The following is a 7,155-nucleotide window of genomic DNA, read 5'->3' on the forward strand; positions in this document are numbered from 1 at the left end:
CCCCTCCCCTCCCTCTCGATCTGCCCGTCACCCACACGTTCCTCCCTCCAGTTCCCCTCCTCACCTCCATCCCTTCATTCCATGGTCCACCGTCCTCTCCTGTCAGATTCTATCTTCTTCAGCTCTTTGTCGTTTCCACCTATCACCTCCCAGCTTCTTACATCATTCCATCTCCCCCTCACCCCCACCTGCCTATCACCCACCCCCAGCTGGATCCACCTATCACCCACCAGCTCTTGCTCCGCCCCCTCCCCCCACCGTTTTATATCGACTACCTCCCCTCTTTCTTTCCAGTCCTGATGAAGGGTCTCGGCCCGAAACGTCGACTGTCCGTTTCCCTCCACAGATGCTGCCTGACCTGCTGAGTTCCTCCAGCATCTTGTGTGTTGCAAAGAATCAGGTGCTTTCTTTTACAAAGTCCCTGTAGTTTAATGGTCCATATTATTGCTACTAGCTATTTGATTCCAGTTTTATTTTGGCACACTTGACTTTAAATTCCCCAGCTGATTTGGAGAAATTTAAGCTCTTATCTTCAGATCAATGAACCTGTTTTCTGGATATTAGTCCAGAAACTTAATTACATCACGGTTATAAAAGCTTTTTCAAGATTTGGATGGTCTAAAGGGGAATGATCCCCCAGCAGAATATACGACCTATATTTGCCCCCTTATTACATAAGAGGACAAATAAAATGTTCACAGTATGACTTGAAGTACCTGCTAGACAGATCTGTCAAAGTCATCAATTCTGCCAACCTTTCCTGATTGTTTTAGACTGACATGAATATTCATACAGAAATTACAACTCAGAGTTTTACTACTAACATCATGAATATTATCTTCTCTTTTTGTCGTCTCCCCATCCCTGAAAACATGATCCCAAGAACCTGAGGCATTCACCGAATCCTTTTGAAGGATATCCTTGGTGGCAAATCCTCGGTTATCTCCTGTAAAAAGGTCTTCTCAGGCTCTGTCCCAGTAGAATATGACCCTGATAAATGTGTTGAAGTATTTACTGAACAAAGTCTTATTCTGCATAAGTAACTGAAATATTTTCTTACATATCAACAGTTTGCCAATATTTGCCAATACAAACTTCCCCCATTTACTTTTTATCACATGCATTAACCCCTCTGAAATACTCAGATTAAAAATTGTACTGAAAACACTCTTTGGAATTAAGAAGTTTGGAATTTACTTTGTGATATGAATAATAACTTAATTACTTGGTTATTGCTAATTGGAATCAATCATTTCATTTTTAATTATTCATGTCATCTTTCACATCCTTCAGCTATAATTTGCCAGCTTCTGTTCTCCTGTTTATTTCTTTCTCAATTTGGCATAGTACATTGTTTATTCTGCATGGAACTGATTATGTAGACTTAGTGTAAGGAAGCCAAAAGAAAAGGAAAATATGAGCCAAGTCAGGAAGATAGAAGAAGAGAAATAATGCAAAGATTCATCTTCCTTATGACAAAGGTCACAAAGAAGAAATCTTTCACTCTGCCTCAAAGGAGAATATGTTCTATTTGGGTATTCAAAGCAGATTTTAATGACATGGAAATTAATAAATTACACTCTAATATTATCATTGTGAATGTTAATTGCTTTGTGTCAATTTTTCACAAGAAAACTTAAGTAGAGATTATGTGAAGAAATCAGAAGTATTTTACAGTATTTTTCTATGTGAGACATCTTGAGAAATCTGCCATTATTCACAAATGTTAGATTAATGCAAGATATTGCTGAAACTTCTCAAACCTTTTATCTATGAAAAGAACCTTATCAATTTTGGGGTTCGCCTACTGTAAAAATTCACAGGTCAAACATTGATTCAGATTTCTGTGCCAAACATTGTTGACCACATGTTATCTTTGTCAATCAGGGTGAGTTTCAATTATCATCAAATTCTCATTATTAATGAAGAAAAGTTACCCACTCAGCTGTAAAACTTGTGGATCGCCTATCCATTAGCAGACTCATTGGCATCGTAACTGGTACAATTTCTTACCCACATTGTCCAAATGCCAGCTATTATAGGATTTGTGACAAGCTAAAGAGCAGAAACCAGATGGTGTGCAAAATTACTGCCCTTTCACAGATCCCCCCTCAAAGGTCTCCCTCTGAGTGTTGGCCTTGACATATGCATTAGCAAAATACTCTGCACCTCCTTTTCAAACAGGCTCTTTATTCCAGGAATACTGTCGATCTAAAACCTTCCTTAATGACACAATTCTGTCTGAATTGTTTTCTTTTTCCCTTCGTATGTATTTGAAATGCGCTTGAAAAGAAAAACAGTGGAATTTACATTGGCCATTTCCATGAAATCAGAGCTTATTTGCAATTCACATGTAATGCTTCTGTTCCAAGGCTGCTTTTTCTTCACACGCATGCTGGCAAGCAAGTATTTGCATTTATATTCTACCTTTCTCAAACCCTAGCTTATGAAGTATAGCTACTGTTGTAATGTAGGGAAGCACAACCTCCAGCATTCAGTTTGGCAAAATATGAGTCCACATACATGACATGACAAGTGAGTATATAATCAATTAATTAATGCTGTTTGAGGTGTAAATATTAGCCAGGCAAATTTCCCTGCTCTTCTCAAGTAGTGCATGAGACCTTTATGTCCATCTGAGAAGATAGACAAAGGCATTTCTGATGATGCAGAATTGAATACGTTTATTAATCCAGATTATATAGGAATGTCTCTTGACTGGAGATTGAATCGTTGGCTCAGAGAAAAGAACATGCAACTAAGCCCAGGATGGCACCTGAAAACAGCACAAAGAAACTGAAACATGACATTGATGCCATGGCCAAGAAAGCTCACCAGCGCCTCTACTTCCTCAGGAGCCTAAAGAAATGTGGCATGTCCCCTTTGACACTCAACAATTTTTATTGATGCACCATAGTAAATATCCTATCTGGATGTATTGCGGCTTGGTACGGCAACTGCTCTGCCCGGGACCACAGAAACAGCAGAAAGTTGTGGACACAGACCAGTGCATCACGGAAACCAGCCTCCCCTCCATGGACTCTGCCTATACCTCTCGCTGCCTTGGTGAAGCAGCCAGCATAATCAAAGACCCCACCCACCTGGGTCATTCTCTCTTCTCTCCTCTCCCATCAGGCAGAAGATACAGGAGCCTGAGGGCACCTACCACCAGGCTCAAGGACAGCTTCTGTCCCACAGTGATAAGACAATTGAACGGTTCCCTTATACGATATGGACTCTTGACCTCACAATCTACCTTGTTTGACCTTGCACCTTATTGTCTACCTGCAATGCACTTCCCTATAGCTGTGACACTTTACTCTCCACTCTGTTATTGTTTTTGCCTGTACTACCTCAATGCGCTCTGTACTAACTCAATGTATCTGCACTGTGTAATGAATTGATCTGTACGATCAGTATGCAAGACAAGTTTTTCACTGTACCTCGGTGCAAGTGTCAATAAGAATACCAATACCAACACCAAACAACTCTCATGCTGGACTGTAGCTTTAACCACCACAGATTTCCCAAGAGAGAAATCAATTCTAATTTGATCTTTAAATGTCTGACATCAAGTATTAATGGACCATATAATTGGTATCATATCTACGTTTTTGAGAGTTGGATAATAGATATACTGCATATGCGAGGTGCTTAGGAAACAGCTGAAGATCACCTGGGTAGAGATAAAACCCGGTGCTATGATTGGATATCTGACATTAATATTATCACTAACAGGAGCAGAAATGTACCTGTCAGATCGAGAAATCAGCAGACTGATCCTTATTGACAACAATGTCATGTTCTCCAACCGTAAGCAATAGTTTCCAAGTGCATGTAAAATTGAAATCCTGGCAGTAACCTAGTTTAACATTACAGGCAGACTGAAATGAAAATTACTGCTCATTTTTCTTCACACTCTAAAATCAACAAAAGTCAGTACCATGCCATTGAAAGCCAAACAATAAACACATTAGTATTAGAAGATTAACTGAAGTACTTTTATGACAAGCTGGACAAGACATAGCTTATTTATAAATATTGTTTTCCTGTGTGCACAATAGCAAACTAGTCGCAACATTGATGTACTGCGTTACAAAGAGCACTAAATCCTTCTCAGCACTAAGTTGTCAACCTCAACAATGCTGGGGAATGAAAATCAGGGAAAAGGTATTCCTGACTGTCATCTTCAGTTTCCTAGCAACTAACTCAAATCAGGATTGCAGGAGACTCGGGAACCGTTCAAAGCTTTGAGCTTTTGCCTGTAAGTGGTGCGTGACCTGGAGGGCACAGGAGCGTCAAGGAGGAAATACAATAATTTTATATATTTAAACAAAAAAATATTGACGGACCTAAAATAATTATTTACAATACTTGCAGATAATTTGTCATCTTTTGTTTTTTTTCCCCAAGGAGTACAAATTACTCTTTTAAAGATTTCTACTGTGGACTGTGAAACCATTTAAAAAGTGCACTTGTTATTTACGACTGGAAAGTAGTTCCTAATTATTTTTTTCAATCTCTAGAACTATGTTCATACAATCTTGACTCCAGTATTTACAATGCTTAAAAGGAAGAATGGACTGTAACAGATAGCATCTGCAAAGAGGTTGATCATTTAGTTAACTATGAAAGTAACTACTTAAAAATGAAGTGTTCTCAAACGACATTCAGAATATCCATGCACTGAAGTCTAGACAATAATAATTAAAGTGGTCCCATTGTCTATAGCTGGCTATAACATTTCAAGTGGTACAACCTCATGAAATAGTTCACCTTTCAAAACAAATCACATGACCTTACAAGGTTCTAATAACCATCCTTAGATGCACCAAAAAAGGCACTGCATTAGACTTTGATTCAGTATAACCCTTCCTCAAGTGATTTATTGATGATACTATTTTAATATGTGTGTTATACATATCAGAAAGCATCCCACTCTCACCTGTTAATATGATTGAATGGCCGGATCCACACACACATAATTTGACTCTCTGGCCGAAATGTTGTTCAGAAGCCATCTTTAGTGCAGATGTCATGTATGGCTTCATGTCCATTCTGCCAAAATTCCCCTGAGCCCCAAGCAAACAGCAGCTTTTCTGATGATTTTGCCATACTGTGCTGCAAAATTCAAACAAATGGAACATGATAAACTCTCCTCATTATCATCTAAGTAGATTGGTAGTGTTCTATACAGGACTAAACCAGGTTCTGTGAAGCAAAGACAAAATACACATGCAATGCTGACACAAAATTCATGTGTACAGTTTTGCATGAAGATAATTAACCTCAATATGTAAGATATTGGATAGCTTCCTTTCACTTCAGTCCTGTGAGTGAAAAGATAAGATCTGTTTGTGGTAGATTTAAATGCCAATTCTCAAGCATCATTTCATCTTATCTTATTAATACCCCTTTCAAGATATCTTTATTAGTCACATGTACACCGAAACACACAGTGAAATGCATCTTTTTGCGTCGAATGTTCTGGGGGCAGCCCACAAGTGTTGCTACGCTTCCGGTGCCAACATAGCATGCCCACAATTTCCTAACCCGTACATCTTTGGAATGTGGGAGGAAACCAGAGCACCTGGAGGAAGCCCATGCAGATACAGGGAGAATGTACAAACTCCTCACAGACAGTGGCTGGAATTGAACCCGGGTCGCTGATGCTGTAATAGTGTTATGCCAACCGCTACGCTTTCCACGTCCTTGACTGCTGTTTTGAATTTCACCAGCATGTTTGCTTTGTACTAATGAATCTATCAAAATTTATTCCATAACTATCACCAATTAATTTTAGATAAAAGCTTTACACTTACAATTTGATTAGTTATAACTTATTCCTTCCCCATGCCCCATACTATGATACAGGCTACAGCTATTGGGATGGGGACAATAAAGAGTTATAGTTAAAAAATCTTTCTCAAGCAACTTAGTCATAAAACCACCAGCAAAAATGGTCCATGGATGTTATATTGGATAACACTGGAAAACAGGCATTGGAATCACAAAGCATAATTTGATGCGTAGTGTCATACAACACAGAAAGCAAGGCCTTTATCCCACCAAGTCCACACTGGCCATCATTGACTTGCATGCACTTAGCCCGCAAGCACATTAAAGTTGTGGTCTGTCCTCGTTAGCATGATTTCAGTTATCAGCCAATAATAACCGTGTTACTTATAACCTTAATTCATATCCATGGAGCCGTCTTTCTTGGGTGATCAACTTAAGCTAGATAGTAGTGATCAAAGCTCTTGCACTCTTTGTGGGATTTTTTATGTCCTATGTTCTATAGGGAAGGGTTAGATAGATCTTAGAGCAGAATAAAATGTCAGCACAACATTGTGGGCCAAAGGACCTATACTGTGCTGTAATGTTCCATGTTCTATTTTAAAGCAAGTCTGCACCTCTTCAGCAGGAGCTACTGTCTGGCTGGCAGCAGTAATGGAAGGTTTCAAAAGGTCTTGGCTGGCCTGCAGGAAGTGGTGGCGGGACACAGGCAAGAACGACACACCTCTGGGAGCCTTACGCAAGGGACCAAGGAAGCCTCCAAGGCACATCATCGCAAGACACTGAGAACGGGCTATGATGGAGATCAGTGTGAGAAGTCAAGTTTCAAAAGGAAGAAATGCCACCAGAAATTTCAAGATTTCACACCTGATCAAAGTAAATGAATACATCCTTAAATCCTTTCTCCAACTGATCACTGGAGTGCCATGAGCTCAAGGTCCATGTGAACAGTGCTAGCCAAACTCATGAAACTCAAGGTGGTGAATGCGGTGTGTGAAAGCTCAGACCTCTGCCACGGTGGCTTTGGGTGCTGGTGCCCAAGCAATGTTAGGAGTAATAGTTGTCCTCTTTCAGGATCGCCACGGAGAAATGACAGTAAATTAAAAGGGGAGACTGTTGATAAGCAGTGGCAGGTCTTTAAGGAGATATTTCATAATCCTCAACAAAGATATATCTCATGGAGAAATAATATGAGAAGGATTTTACATCTGTAGCAAAACAAGAAAGTTGAGGATGGTATCAAAGTGAAATAAAAGACCTGCAGTAACGCTATTACAGCGCCAGCGGCCCGGGTTCAATTCCGGCCACTGTCTGTAAGGAGTTTGTATGTTCTCTCCATGTGTCTGCGTGGGTTTCCTC

Source organism: Pristis pectinata, chromosome 7, assembly GCF_009764475.1.
Source record: "Pristis pectinata isolate sPriPec2 chromosome 7, sPriPec2.1.pri, whole genome shotgun sequence".
In the NCBI taxonomy this organism is placed as follows: Eukaryota; Metazoa; Chordata; class Chondrichthyes; order Rhinopristiformes; family Pristidae; genus Pristis; species Pristis pectinata.